Source organism: Sinocyclocheilus grahami, unplaced genomic scaffold (genome assembly GCF_001515645.1).
Source record: "Sinocyclocheilus grahami isolate Dianchi unplaced genomic scaffold, SAMN03320097.WGS_v1.1 scaffold100.1, whole genome shotgun sequence".
Taxonomy (NCBI): Eukaryota; Metazoa; Chordata; class Actinopteri; order Cypriniformes; family Cyprinidae; genus Sinocyclocheilus; species Sinocyclocheilus grahami.
Window position 1 is genome coordinate 1,717,139 of NW_015505279.1, and position 16,852 is coordinate 1,733,990.

Below are 16,852 nucleotides of genomic sequence, written 5' to 3' on the forward strand. Positions count from 1 at the left end.
TTTAGCTTCAGTAAACTAACATTTACTCTAAATCAATCAGCACTACACAACATGGCCTTGTGTTGTTGTTTGTGTGTGTGTGTGTGTGTGTGCGCCCGCGTGTGTGTGTGTGCGTGTGCATGTGCGTGTTTGTGTGTGACATCATTGTCAGGGCACTGCTTTGCATGATCACAGTCCTCTGCTCCATTACTGAAAATCAAACCCTGTTGTGACAGTCCTGCTCTGAGATCAGGATCTGGCTCCATCATGACACTCTCCCTCCAGCACACACGTGTTCCCTGTAAAACTCAGTCTGCCGCCCATCTGTCGGCCGAGCGGCTGCCAGACAGCGGGCACTGATCTGAGAGCAGCCTGACTCTGAGGCTGAGATCATATAGCGGTGAACAGAGAGAGCTGGCCACTGATGTAAGAGCATGTGCATGCCCAGGCATAATGTTAGAGCATAAATGCTTTAAAAGTATTAGTCTATTACTATAGCTACATAAATATATTAAGTAAGGATAATCTTTTAATGAAATGATTTGGATTCAAAACAGTTCCTCACTGACTAGTCCCTCAAGTCTGTGAGACCAGGCTTTCTCAGAGGTTTAAAAGCAGAATTGTGACATTTATATTTTTTGTTAACACTTATTAATTATCACAAACAAAAATGCTTTTGATAGAGCTCAAGTTATTGTATTGAACCTGGAATATTAAGCAGAGATTCCAGGCTTTTTTGTCAGCCAAAAAAACCTTTGACCTTTCCTAGAAAATTGTGTTTCACAGAATAACAGAAATCACTGAAAGCCTGAAATGCTGTCATTGGTGGGGAAAGAGTTAATTATTAGGTTTAGTAGCTTCTCATCAACTCACAAACCCACTGCATTTGCCTAATGAACCAGCAAACAGCAAAAATCTTGCTTTGGGAATCACTTATCCAAAAAATGCAAATTCTCAAACAATTACATTTGACATCAGTGCCATAAAACCTGGTGTGAGACGTCTTATGAATATAAATGTAACATCTGGTGGCTTTTGAGAGAGCCAAAGCACAGATGTCACTTATCAAAGGCAAAATATGTACTCAAATCAATGTTTTTATTTTGATGTCTTTAATGCTGCTTCTCAAACTGCCACTAAACTGTGAAACTAAACTACAAAAATAATACACCGATCTTTGTTTTTACAATATGTACAAATGGCAACATATATATGTGTGACCCTGGACCACAAAACCAATCATAAGGGTCAATTTTTTGAAATTGAGATTTATACATCATCTGAAAGCTGAATAAATAAGCTTTCCATTGATGTATGAATAGGACAATATTTGGCAGAGATACAACTATGTGAAAATCTGGAATCTGAGGGTGCAAAAAAAATCTAAATATTGAGAAAATCGCCTTTAAAGTTGTCCAAATTAAGTTCTTAGCAATGCATATTACTAAACAAAAAATACATTTTGATATATTTACGATAGGAAATTTACAAAATATATTCATGGAACATGATCTTTACTTAATATCCTAATGATTTTTGGCATAAAAGAAAAATCGATAATTTTGACCCATTCAATGTTGTTTGGCTATTGCTACAAATATACCCCAGCAACTTAACACTTGTGGTACAGGGTCACACACACACACATGCTCGGTAGCTCACCTGGTACAGCACTTGAGATGCAGTGCATTCAGGTATGCATCCCATGAAATCATAATAAAAGAGCTAAAATACTTGCAGAAGCAAGCTAAAATTACATGGCTGCTTCAGTAAATGCATTTTAATCTCACATTTGCTTTTGCTGACAGTATGGGTTATGGCTTTTAGTGCCACTCACTGTATATTTCCTTTTGAAAGTGTCACAAAATGTGCAAGAAGCAACACAATAACATTTTGTGGCCCCAGGTATGTTTTTCTAAAGTTTAAGAGTTTCTGTCGATTCTTTCTTGTGGTGGTACTCTGGAAGCTGAACAGTTAAATGGATGTGCAGGTCTTGTTTAGGGAATCTGCTAGTATTTTTCTTTCTCTGTTCTTTGTTGGCATCTCTCTTTAGAGCAGGTCACCCTGTGAGATGCAAACATGTCTCAAATCTCAGTATAAACACCTTGCGAGTGCTGTGGAGGATATACTTAACAGATGTTTCTCAATAAACCCATCGTAACAGCCTCCAGTAGCAGACCCCTCTCAGAGACCCACCTGTGCGACACAGCACTGGCAGACCACCATACAATCAGTTGATAGAAACGCAGCAGCTCAGCACGAGTTGGCACCAGGCTTTCACTTCGATATGTATGTGTGATGCCTCAGTATATGTGATACAGCCCCGGATTCCCTCTGATCACGTTTAGAGCTCCATGTCGGTGTTAAATAAAGCAACACCTGCTGTCTTGTTGCAGTCATTTAACTCCCACGTTTGTCTCCAGGGATGGATAGGGCTGCTGGAGAGATCAAGCGAGACTCTTCTGTCGTAGGGAAGCTGCGAACAAGCGTTTAACCACCTGGCCACTCTCAGTAATTACTATAACAGTTTCAGCGCTTCAGCTGGGATGAATCCAGGATGTTGCATTTGATGTTTTCATATGTTGACTATGAACTCTGATTCAAATGTAGCGAGTGATGTTTACTTTTAGGGTTTGATAGTCAATTAAATGAATCAATCACCCAGAGAGAAGTCTTTCTTAATTTACATTTTGTGCCAAACCTGATTTGTACCCAAAGAAATATTTAGGCCAAAATATATGATTTATGTCGAGAAGGGGCAGATCGATAAGTTGTTGGCAGATATTTCACTAGTGAATATTTCAGATGCAGTGAATTGACCCTTCACCGGGAGTTTGATTGACAGGCATTCTGACCAATCATAATGCTGAATCTGCCATTTTGTCCGAGAAACAAACCAGACAGGAGAGTAGATTAACATCTGTGAACTTGACTCCACGGTTGAAACAAGATACCTTCTGATGTTCATTCATGTTTATTTTGCGAGAAAGAGATGATCGGTTCACGTATTTATTGTTTGAATTTCTTTTAAAAATTACAAAATATGAAAGCTGGCACTTTTGTTTTATACCAGAAGTAACCTGTTCTGTCTTGTCTGTCAGCGCGTTGTCAGTATCCTCTTTGCTCTGCAATGTATTTTTGCACTGTGTGAGAACATGTGGCGTGACAGCGCCATGGCTTGTCGGACGTAGCAACAGTAACTAAGGGGGGCGGATCTTTGCGAAGGGTCAATTATACGAATAGGCAAGTTTATGCAAAAATGTAGGTAGAGGCACATCTTTCCAATGACCCTGTGTTGGAAGTCAATTATATTTAGAAGGGACTTTTAGATTTAGAGTTTGCTAATATTACTACTATTTATATGTGGATTTGAACAGACCACTAACCCTAAAAAATAAACTAATGTAACTCATTGATGACTTTGTGATACAGACATTTTGTGAGGTCTGTTAAGGAGAGTTGTGGTATTACTTTTCTTAATGATCAGACTTGTAATTTGCATCAGGCAAATGATATAACAGCGGAATCTGAAATCAAAATAACTGGCCTGAAAATGTATTATAACATAACATAAAGAATTGACTATATACTTGAATTTCATGAGTACAGTAGACTACATATTCAGCTAGTGTTCACATGTCATTTGAACACACAATATGGACACTGCCAACAAGCAAAAGAAAGAATGAATGATGGAAAGAATTATATTTTGCTAAATTAAAGGTAAGACTAATTAACTTATTTTACAATTACACTGTTATAGTGTAAATTGTTTGTGGTTGGCAGACTCTCACATTAAGGAAAATGTACAAAGAGTTTATTCACTATATTTTCAAAATGTTCCTAATGCCTCTGAATGTAATATATGTGTAATATATATATATAGTGGGGAAAAAAAGTATTTAGTCAGCCACCAATTGTGCAAGTTCTCCCACTTAAAAAGATGAGAGAGGCCTGTAATTTTCATCATAGGTATACCTCAACTATGAGAGACAAAATGAGAAAAAAAAATCCAGAAAATCACATTGTAGGATTTTTAAAGAATTTATTTGCAAATTATGGTGGAAAATAAGTATTTGGTCAATAACAAAATTTCATCTCAATACTTTGTTATATACCCTTTGTTGGCAATGACAGAGGTCAAACGTTTTCTGTAAGTCTTCACAAGGTTTTCACACACTGTTGCTGGTATTTTGGCCCATTCCTCCATGCAGATCTCCTCTAGAGCAGTAATGTTTTGGGGCTGTCGCTGGGCAACATGGATTTTCAACTCCCTCCAAAGATTTTCTATGGGGTGAGATCTGGAGACTGGCTAGGCCACCCCAGGACCTTGAAATGCTTCTTACAAAGCCACTCCTTCGTTGCCCGGGCAGTGGGTTTGGGATCATTGTCATGCTGAAAGACCCAGCCACGTTTCATCTTCAATGCCCTTGCTGATGGAAGGAGGTTTTCACTCAAAATCTCACGATACATGGCCCCATTCATTCTTTCGTTTACACAGATCAGTCGTCCTGGTCCCTTTGCAGAAAAACAGCCCCAATCTCCAATTTTAATACTTATATCAAAAGTGCACTCTAGTCTATGTAATATTTTATTCCTTCAGCAGAAGATCCCTTAAATCCCTTTCCAAAAAAAAAAAAAACAGTTGCCAATGAATAATGTTGATGATAAACATATGGACTTTATGACAATCATTTTAATTTGATTTCCACTGTTATCTTGTAATTAGAAATCATGATGCAGCTTTCATGCCGTTGCAAGTTAAAAGACAAAGGGCAAAGGTCTGTCTGTCAGCTCATGGGAAACATCTGTCTGTCTCTGAGTCTCTCTGAAAACCATCAGTTGCACATTCATTGTATTGTGGGGTAAGATCACAAACAAGGTTCAAAGTCACCATTCTGCTTTTTTGTTGTCTGCTTTGTAATTATCTGTGAAGAATGGAGGTCTTTTTCTGTCTGTTGTCCCTTATTGTCTTTCAGCCCTGTGTTATTTACAGCCTGGTCACAATGAGACCGCAGTTGACCCTCACTGGCAAATACTGCGGTTACATTACAGTGGCCCGGCCAGTGTGAGCTGCAGATCAGACTCCTACATCTCAGGGTCATGAGACAGAGCTTTCTCATCATAAAGCATGAGAGAAATTACAGACACACACACACACACACACACACACACATCCTCTCTGAATCAGAGTAGCATGTTTGAAGTCTTGTTCACAAGAAGCCAAGGAGATATGCAACTCATTTACAATGCAACTGAATTACACACACACACACACACACACACAAAAAAGATACAGCAGCAATGATGAAGACCCAAAACCACTACTGTGAATATCATGAAAAACATCAAGCAACAGTCCTATGTAATTGAAAAATAAAACAATTGAATTCTCGTTACTATGAATGAATGAATAAATAAAATTGTATTAAAAAATAATGTTATAGTATTATTTAAATTGTAAAGAATATTTAAACAGGTGCAAGAAACTGAGATTAAAAATGAGATGCAGATGAAAATGATCACATTCATATATATATTAAAGTGTCTCCCTAATAAACTAATATTTGAATAGTACAATACAGCTTGATGCAAACTGTATAACGTTAATCAAATGTATAATAAAATAGGTTACAGTTAATGTGACTGTGAAATAGTAAATCATAAGATCGCTTTCAACTTTATCCATCTTCCTATCATCTTGCTTAATTATTTTATGACAGTGGTGGCTATTGGTTACCATAGTTTTATCTAAACGATAACATGTAATAAGTAATCATATACTACTTATTGAAACATGGTGAAGGGCCATAGAGTAGGTGCAATATATATTCATACGCAGGTGGGACTCATTCACTGAGTTGCCCTACATAAATTAAGGATGAGATATATTAAATGTAGCAGGTCCTGTCAGTGAATTCAAGCTGGTCAAGCCGCATTTTCCACAGTAATAAACTCATTTAAATTGCAATGAGCCTTGGCTACAGAAGCAGTGAGGGGTGATCTGACCTGCTGAGAATCATAAAAATACATCCATACTCATATATACTACACACAGAGAAACAAAGAATGTGTCAGGGTTTTGCCCTGTGTAGCATTTGGACCAATCAGACACACAACTTTTTGTTATATTTAACAAATAATATCTAACACCCCCTCACCTAACCAAAGGGCCAATTACGAGGGTCTATGGACCCTTCCCCCGAAATGCACCTAACACCTCAGAAAGGCAGAACAGGCCTCTGGTTCCATGGTAACCAATGCTGATATCACTTGTTTTATTGCCTAAAGGAATGCGGGCAGATAAACTCCCTCATTTTCCTCATAAGAAAGACACATGATGCCCAGAGAAATGGAATGTTCTCTAATTAATTCATAGGAAAACCTTTCTTTGATTGAATACACATATCCTTCATTAGTGCCCCTTGCCCTATTGTCTTTGTTGGTTCGTGGTCATTCTTTCCCTCACTGTGTTTGTGGATGATTATGTGTTCCTGTCTCGCTGTCGGTTTGATCTTGTGCTCTAGTCTTGTCTCTTGTAATTCTATGTTCTTGTCTTGCTTGTTTTTGGATGCGGTCTGTTTTTGTCCTTTTGCCTTTAATTTAGTATTCATTTAGTTCTCTTAGTCCTGATCTTTTGTTTTCATTTTTTGGTTGATATTTTAGTTATCTTGCCTGTCTTGGAGTAAATTGTGTTCCTGTGGAGCTATGTTTTGTCTTGTTGTGGTGTTAGAGTTCCTGTCCTGACCAGTTCCTGTCCACTGGTTCCCTTGCCTGGTGTCTGGGGTACTTCAGAGTTTATGGTCAATAAGTATCTGAGCTCAGCTCTCTGGTGCCTTGCTCTGGTCTCTCTCCCGGCCTGGTCTTGCCGTCTCCTCTGCTGCTATAGTATTCTGCCAGTTGATGTCTGAGGCTGTTCCAGTGGCCTTCCCTAGCTATCTCAGTTTAGTGTGTTCCTGTTGTGGTATCACTTGTGCACCTCACTACCCTTTTGTATGGATCTGTTTTGTCAATAAACCCTTGTTACTCACACTGCAATTGGGTCCTCCTGACAGAATGCCCATTAACCCCCCAAAAGGCGCTTTTCAAAGTCTCATATGCTGCATCTGTTAGAAATGACAGAGGAGAGCCGTGTTGATGTGTGGGAGTAATATCACCAGCCATCATCTTTACTGAAGTGAGATTGTAAACGATGCTCGAACAGAGGAAATTGTGAAAGCTGAGAGTGACTGAAGTGCACGTGAGCAGCAGAAACCCAGAAGCGGCAATCTAATGACAGAACTGAACAGATTTCCTTCGAGAGCCTTCAAACCAGGACATTCCACCACAGTCAAGACCTCAAAAACACACACAACAGCTAATAGAGACACTTAGAGAGAGTCAGAGGGGTACGTGAGGACACAGAGATTGTGTCTACCACCGTTTCAGCTTTCATAATAGAGTTAAACGGCTGCCAGTGGCCATGTAAACACAGCTTATAAAAAACCTCTGGGGAAAAGGGGGAAGGGGTCAACAGCATATGAAGAGGTGTTGCTGGGAAATTAGCACGTTGCTGATTTGGTGTTAAATGTGTTAAACGCTGGCATATTTCTTCACACACTGGCCTGTCTCCTCTTGTGAGGTCTGTGTGTGTCATCTAATGAGAAATGAGCATATGTGTGTGTTTCTAACCTAGCCATGCTTTCGGAAATAACGCTAAAAAAAAAGTCCCAAGAGATTAGCCAAATCTTGAACTAAACCCTCCTTTTAAGGAAATCTTCACATTTTAAAACAATAAAAGTCTGCCGTAGACTGCGCACAGAGTGTGTTCACTGACTGTCTGAATATTTGCACACACAAATATCAAGAGTTTTTTAAATTTTCACAGCAGTCTATCATTGTGGTATTGGTTTCCCATAACTTGCTTCTAAAAGTAATGTAAACACAAAACAGCACGTCTTCTCCCTTCTGAAAAGATGTGCTTAATTATAATGAAAAAACAAATAAATAAATACGGTACGTGCAGATAATAATAATAATAATTCATTACATTTATATAGAGCTTTTCTAGGCACTCAAAGCGCTTTACATTGTCAGGGGGTATCTCCTCATCCACCACCAGTGTGCAGCATCCACCTGGATGATGCGACGGCAGCCATAGTGCGCCAGAATGCCCACCACACACCAGCTCATTGGTGGAGAGGAGACAGAGTGATGAAGCCAATCAGTAGATATGGGGATTGTTAGGAGGCCATGATGATCAGAGGCCAATGGGCAAATTTGGCCAGGATGCCGAGGTCACACCTCTACTGTTTTCGAAAGACATCCTGGGATTTTTAATGACCACAGAGAGTCAGGACCTCGGTTAACATCTCATCCATAATGTAATTTTACTGAAATAAAAACAAAGGGCCAAATTTGTAATGCCAAAGTTTTAAATTACATTTTAAATCATTGTTTTAATAATCTTTTGCCATGCTTTAAAGAAGTACATTATTTTGATGTGTTGACTAACACACTAAAGCACATTTAAAGTAAGTTATCATTTTACCTGTAGTGTTATTTGATATTGCATTGCAAGTTAATATATTTTAAATGTACTAAATCACAACATTCGGTTTGTACTTACGTATATAATTGACATAATATGTACTTCTGTGCAAAATGCAACCTAAAAACATATACAGTAAGACACACACATACACTTATCCACCAAAACATACACACTTGATATTAGTGAGGACATCTCATACGCACACCAGTTTTCATATCTAGACACGGATATGTCATAGAGACATGAGGGTGGGTTATTTTGATGTGGACCAGTAAATAACTACCTAGAAAACCTTACAATCATACTGCAAAACCGTGAAAACATGGCAGTGAGTTTTACACAGCACAACTCACATTTTCTTCAGAATCTTGTTAGTTTTAATGGTCTTAATTAAACAATTCACACCATTCCTGGAGCACATTTCACACTTGTCACTGTCAGCCTATTAGATATGTAACAGTGTGTTTGATTGTGTTGAATGTGAATGTCTTAGGGAAGCGTATTGCCTTGTCATCACATAGCAGGGAAAGCATCATGGATAATTCATTAATTCGGCCTGACATTTCCCTCCTCTTTCTCACTCTCTGTCTCTGGCTGTCTCTCTCTCACTGGGCGGTAGTGTTTGTTTGCTTTTGCTCTGTGCTCCAGGAGTCTGAGGGTAGACAAAAAATCGTTGGCATTAAGTTCAGTCTTCTGTTTGTGTTTTTATCCCAGTTATAAATCCTGGAGGAATGTTACACATTCGTCTGGACTGATGCTTCGAGAGGCATTTTTATAACAAGCTTTGCACCCAGTTTTTAGAGTATGAATACACACTAATCATATTTTTTTATTATTATTTGTAGTTTGTTAGTACTGATGACACAAATCTTTGAAATCCAGCTGTGGAGTACAGATAAATAATATTTAATTTAGTCTTTTCTCAAAGTCAAAAGGTATTTGCGCCTTTTTTGTCTCACAATTCTGACTCTTTATTTCTCACAATTGCATGATATAAACTCGTAATTCTGACTTTTTTCCTCAGAATTATGAGATATAAGCTCACATTTGCTAGTTATAAAGTCAGAATTCTGACTTTTTTCTCGTAATTGCAAGTTTATATCGCGCAATTCTGACTTCTCAGAACTTTGAGATACAAACTCGCAATTGCGATTTATAAAGTCCAATTCTGAGAAAAAAAAGTAAAATTGCAAGTTTATATCTCACAATTCTGACTGCATGACTTTATTTCTCAGGACTGTGAGTTTATATCTTGCAATTCTGACTTTACAACTTACAATTGTGAGTTTATGTCACGAAATTCTTAGAAAAATGTCAGAATTATGAGACAAAAGACAGAATTATGAGATAAAAAGTTGAAATTACTTTTTTTTTATTCATTGGCAGAAACGGGCTTCCATAGACATCTTTATAACCCAGACTACATTCAACATAGATAACACTGACTCAAGACACAGAACAATTGTTCATTTATTTTCTCTAATAGTCGCTCATTTTCTCTCAGTCAACTACTTGAGTGGAGTTTTTCTTCAGAACGAGCTGCAGAGATGTTTCCTACTGCATGTTCATTCCAGACACTGAAATCAATACCTCATCTCTCCATCACTGAGAGAGCAGAGAGAGAAGGATATAGTGTCACTCACATATACACACATATAAAGAGCAGCAGGAAACGTTTCAATTAACCCTCACACTTATGCTAAAGGACGCTGGCTCTGTTCCAAACACTAGTGGGCTACCTGTTGTCTATTGACTAAACAGGCAGCTGCCCTCTAAAGCAGAATGCTAACCGCCAAAAATAACCTCATAAAGGACTCATTAAAAAAAAAAGTCTAGACAGAATTAGACAGCAACTCCACAAGCAGAACAAATTAGTTTGATGTCAATGTGATGAATATCACATTGATGCACAATTAAAACATTTTATTTATTTATTTTTATACTTTTTGGTATTGAATGAAACTCAACTTGCTACTCCCAGTACCAAAATCATTTATCGTTCATAGGCAACAAAAATATATTTAACAAAAAACATTAAAATGTGTTAATATTACCATGAACTGATACTGTAATATCCTAGCTATGCACACATTAGATGGCATTTAAAATATACCTTTATAACTTCAAATGTATTACATGCGCTTTAGTATCCAACACATCAAAATAAGCTTGACAAAAATGATTAAACAATGGTTTAAAATGTAACTAGCCAACGTGTTGCCTGAGATTCAAGTAACAATCTATGGACGAGATTATAACTTCACACAATCCTCAGCCCTACATTCAACACACAGCATCTGTTTCTACACTCATGCTGAACTCAATGAACACACAGAAGAACAAAGGAAACCGCCACTAATTAGGCCATGAATAATAGCAGAAAGGGAAATGCATGACTCATCCTAAAATCACTTTCAGGAAATATGCGGTGATAAATGGCATACAGTGACTGTGAAATATCTGAATCAAGGTCTCTGGGTTTTTCCAACCACAAATATCAGAATACAGCACCACAATCTTTATAACCCAGACTACATTCAACATAGATAACACTGACTCAAGACACAGAACAATTGTTCATTTATTTTCTCTAATAGTCGCTCATTTTCTCTCAGTCAACTACTTGAGTGGAGTTTTTCTTCAGAACGAGCTGCAGAGATGTTTCCTACTGCATGTTCATTCCAGACACTGAAATCAATACCTCATCTCTCCATCACTGAGAGAGCAGAGAGAGAAGGATATAGTGTCACTCACATATACACACATATAAAGAGCAGCAGGAAACGTTTCAATTAACCCTCACACTTATGCTAAAGGACGCTGGCTCTGTTCCAAACACTAGTGGGCTACCTGTTGTCTAAAGCAGAATGCTAACCGCCAAAAATAACCTCATAAAGGACTCATTAAAAAAAAAAGTCTAGACAGAATTAGACAGCAACTCCACAAGCAGAACAAATTAGTTTGATGTCAATGTGATGAATATCACATTGATGCACAATTAAAACATTTTATTTATTTATTTTTATACTTTTTGGTATTGAATGAAACTCAACTTGCTACTCCCAGTACCAAAATCATTTATCGTTCATAGGCAACAAAAATATATTTAACAAAAAACATTAAAATGTGTTAATATTACCATGAACTGATACTGTAATATCCTAGCTATGCACACATTAGATGGCATTTAAAATATACCTTTATAACTTCAAATGTATTACATGCGCTTTAGTATCCAACACATCAAAATAAGCTTGACAAAAATGATTAAACAATGGTTTAAAATGTAACTAGCCAACGTGTTGCCTGAGATTCAAGTAACAATCTATGGACGAGATTATAACTTCACACAATCCTCAGCCCTACATTCAACACACAGCATCTGTTTCTACACTCATGCTGAACTCAATGAACACACAGAAGAACAAAGGAAACCGCCACTAATTAGGCCATGAATAATAGCAGAAAGGGAAATGCATGACTCATCCTAAAATCACTTTCAGGAAATATGCGGTGATAAATGGCATACAGTGACTGTGAAATATCTGAATCAAGGTCTCTGGGTTTTTCCAACCACAAATATCAGAATACAGCACCACAGCGTGCTCCTGCTGATGAACACGAGCAGAAAAGGAGTAATGTAGCAGATTCTTATTAAACACCAAAGTGACAGAAGCAATGAAACAATGGCCTCTGCACAACAATGCCAGCAGAACAATGCGAAATGACTGAGAGCAATACTTTATTTCTGCTAATGCACCATGGGAAGGCGATCTATCAATATAATGGCTTATTGCACAGCTATTGTTTGACAGACACATTTTTTTATTAAGTAACAAAGTAACACGGTAACTGTCTGCAGACAATCTTATAAAATATCTTATGTAATATCTTATAAAAATTTGACTGGCTTGAAAAAAAAGCCGTTTTTAAAGAGAATGTAGGGAATATGTTTGTTTTAAAATGTGCTTAATGGATGTTTAGTTGTCATATGACAGGAAAACCATGAAATACAGAGCATCCCTTTAGACATGCATGAATGTAGCGTCTGCGTAGGATCATGCATGATAGTTGGACTGTTTATGGCTTAAAAGACCCCTTTTAGCCTTTTGACATTTGCATATAAATTACAGTTCTGGTCAGAGATGTTACGTTGTATAGGGGTTTTAAATTGCCAAATGGTTCTTCGCCGTCAAAGAAGATTAGAACCAGCCCCCACGGGCATCCTGCAATCTGAGTTCAAACAATGTGTGTCAAGGCCACTCAATTCTCCAAAAAAAATAAATAATAATAATTCAGATAAGGCAAGCTTTTTATGAAGATGCAAGTTTTATTCAGGTCAAATGCAGTAACCCCCAAAAAAACATGGTATTCCTGACTCAAAAAATTATTATATTTGAGAATTTGTATTTTGATCTGAAAAAAACATGTTTGAAAATCTTTTATAAAAAATTATAAAGTTTTGTACACTCATACTGTTATGTGTATGTTCCCGTTTAGTTCCTGTTTGTCCTTATTTAGTACTTCCTGTTCCAGTCCCCACTTAGTTCTATTAGTTCCAGGTGTTTCTCATTATTAGTTATCCTCCTCACCTGTCTGCCCCTCGTTATCTGCCCTATTTGAGTTCTAGCACATTCTGTTCTCCCTTGTCTGGAATTGTTCATGTCTACCTTTGCTACGTGTGTTTTCCTGTTTCCCTGGATATTTTTAAAGGGGTCATATGATGCTTTTTTAAAGATCATTATTTTGTGTATTTGGTGTAACAGAATATGTTGACATGCTTTAATGTTCAAAAAACACATTATTTTTCAAATTCTGTACATTATTGTAGGTCCTCTATGCCCCGCCTCTCTCAAACGCTTCGTTTTCTACAAAGTCCCTCCTTCCGACAAGCGCAGACTGCTCTGATTGGCCAGCTGACCCAGTGCATTGTGATTGGCCGAACACCGCAAGTACTCATCGGAAATGTAACGCCCCTTACCATAATCGCGAGCTTCATCTTTCAAAATAAATGTAAAGACAGTAAATAATGTAATTAGTTTTACCATCAGTTCAAACCCGAAAGGGGAACAGACACAGTAATGATGCAGTACACAATGATGCAGTACACAAGCCGCAGTTAAGACAGCTGACTCCACTTTGATGTGATGCTGTCTCTCGCTCTCTCTCTCTCTCTCGCTCGCTCGCTCGCGCACACACACACGCTGCGCAAAACTCCGCATTTGAACAGTCAATAGCAAATTCGCAAACTCTTATCTATGCACAATCAGCTTGTAACACTCCAAAGAGAAAGAAAAACTTGAAATCGCATCATATGACCCCTTTAAAGTCTATAAGTTTGAATTCGACTCTGCGTCTCCTCGTTCCTCGCTCCGTGCTCCTCACAGTAGCGAGCCGTGACAGAATTCCAGATCAACAAAAAGTGAGCGGCATCTCTCCTCCCCGTGTTTCTTTTCCGTTTTTGGGTTTTCTTATTTCTCTCCGTGGCCATGGAAATAGCCGCTCGGTTCTCCGCTCTAGCCCACAGGGATCTTCCCTTCATAGAGTTCACCTGGGAATTCTGCTGGCTCGCCACTACTACGGTGTTGGATGACGCCACAATTAACTCTCTGTTCTGGATCGGGGCCAACTATCATCACCCCGTGGACCTCCCAGACACCACTGGACTGAGCTGGAGGGAAGGGATCCTCCGGTGTCTGGAGAGTGTCCATCCCCGATCTAGAACAAGCTCGCCGTCAGGCCCGCTGGCCTCTCCTACGTCAAGCCCGCCGGCCGCCACTGACTCAGGCTCACCGGACGCCGCTGACTCAGCGCTCTTGGACATGGCGCTACCTCCAGAGTTCTTGGCTCCTTTCTTCACCCCAGAATCCGCTCCAGAAAGTTATCCTTCATCTCCACTGGTCCCGTCCAGCTCTCTATCGTCCCCTGAGTCGCCTTTGTCTCCACTGGTCCCTTCCAGCCCTCCTTCGTCTCCTGATTCCCCCGAGTTAGCCAGCCCTGCACCTCCAGAGTGCCCTCAAGTGCCCGCTCCTCCAGAGCACCCCCAAGAATTCCTAAGTTTCCCCAAGAAAATTTTGGGGGGAGCCATATGCCCGTGGCCGAGCTGGCTAAAGTCATGGAGGATCAGCTATGGCCTCCTGAGTCCCCTGATCCGCCATGGCCTCCTGGACTGTGTTACATATGTGTAGTTACACAAACATTAGAGCTGTAGATACTATGTACCAATGTGTACTTACACTGTGGTTATATACTATGTGCACATCTAGTTACTATGTAAGTACACGGGTATTAGGGCCACAATATAAAGTGGGACCAAAATATATGTCATATTTCAGACACCCATAATACAGTTTTCTGCACTGATTATGTTTTCCTAATACTAGTACACACCAACAAAATGACATGAACACAATTTTCATGTAGTTCACTGACCTAGTAGTTTGATCCATTTTCCAGAAACTCTGTTTTGAATGCCCAATGTATTTGAATGTGACCCCTTTAAATCAATTTTAACAGTGGAGAGAGCAAGCAAGTGCCATTACATGAAAACAAACCCTGCCTACTCTGCTCATTTAGATTCAGGCCACAACCTTCCCATTCACTGTCACTCATTACCAAGGTAACCACTCATTTGCATAACAGCATGCTAGCACTAAAGCACCAGAAGAAAACCATACCGAACCTCAGAAAACACAACAAAACATCATTGTCAACACACAAGAGATATTTGAATTTATAATCTTAGATGTGGAAATTAAGAGTTTGATGTAATCTTCATAGCATAGACTAAGTTCATATGTCTGAATAATATTTGTGTTATTGTCAGCAAATGTAAGTAGCAGATGTGTGTTATATTTTGCTATGTAGCATTGTTGAAAAAGATGGTTCAATCTGCCCCGGCTGTGTGTGTGTGACAGCTGTGGCCAGTTTTTCCTGGATTGTTTGACCCCACATTAGCCAAACAAAACCATATTATACCAGGCGAGGCCACACACACACACACACACATACACACAGCTCTACACACAGATAATGTTACTGTGTCACTAAATACTTATGTTTATACTCTAAACAGTGTTGTATTCAATAATAATAATGTTACATGCAGAGTAGATTAGAGATTTATTCTAGACGTGAAATTCAATTCTATACAGGATGAATGAAACTTAAACATGTTCTGCTAAAAATGATTGTGCTGGTAAGTTTAGCCATCACAAAACGCCATTTGTACAATATATCAAAGGAAGCTAAACTGATCCCAGAATGCACTCTGGCCAAAAGAAAGCAACGAGACGAGTGTCAGCATATGCTGCAACAATATTATTCTATCCTTCACAACCCTGTCGAGCTGCATTCATTTAGTTCACATCACGCTGTGGAAAGACAGACTCTGAGAAACCCTGGAGAGATGTTTGCGTTAGCTCAGCTAGAAGATCCATAGTGACCTGTCTCACCTCCAGAGCCCACTGAAGATATCTGGATAAAATCCTCATACAGCGTTTTTATTAAGAGCTCTCACTGAGCCAGACTGAACTACACATTAATTCTGTAAATTGAATTAAACAGATTACTGCTGAGATAAACAATAATGTTGTTGATTCAGTCAAAAGGTTGATTCACAAAAAGTTCAGTCATTTTAATTTAATTTTAATTTATTTTTTTATTTTTTTTACTTTAAATATCACAAAAAGCACAATAGTTAAGTCACTTGAACATTTTTATAGTGTTGATTCGAATGTTGCAGTTGTACAGCCAAGAGGAACATTATCAGTGAATGGGTAAACTGAAAATGATAAAATAATTAAAATTGTCATTAAGCATTATTATATTATAATTATAAAATAAGGTTACTAAATAAAAATCTTATCATAATTATCCTTACCTTTAAAATGATCCTTTATTGGCACAACAATATTTTCATAATTAGAATAAATGAGTATAAATTATTAATTTTTTTAATTGTATTTTTTTAAGTTTGAAGATTTTTCTAAGATCTTTTAAAAATCTTTTAAGATTTCTTTAAAAGATTGTATATATCATTTATTTTGATTTTGGGGTAAAATATGACCTGGACATATTCAGGTTAAAAACGGGTTATAACAACATGAGGCCGTGGAATTTATGAATTTTCAGTTTTCTGAAAACTATTCATTTATACACGGAAATATAAATCTGATACAGCTATTTTAATTTCCAAAACACACTTCACAGAAATGCTTAAAAAGTTTGCAAGTCGCCAGCCGAATTCAAGACCTTTTCATGCACACACATGCACACTTCTCCAGAGTAGTCCATCACACACCGCACACACACACACACACACACACACACACACACACA

General features: G+C 38.2%; 1 protein-coding gene and 1 long non-coding RNA gene across 2 annotated transcripts in view; both read right to left on the bottom strand.

The window, feature by feature from the left end:
• LOC107588258 (kalirin-like) overlaps window positions 1–16,852 on the bottom strand; it is a 266,216-nt gene that overhangs the window by 204,435 nt on the left and 44,929 nt on the right. The gene's annotated exons all lie outside the window — the stretch shown is intronic.
• The window catches only part of LOC107588241 (uncharacterized), an 11,633-nt gene continuing 1,336 nt past the window's right edge, over window positions 6,556–16,852 (bottom strand). Inside the window, exons 2-3 of the long non-coding RNA XR_001609558.1 lie at window positions 11,566–11,568; window positions 6,556–6,649 (exon numbers count right to left, since the gene is read on the bottom strand). This is a non-coding gene — a long non-coding RNA (uncharacterized lncRNA). The remainder of the gene's footprint in view (window positions 6,650–11,565; window positions 11,569–16,852) is intronic.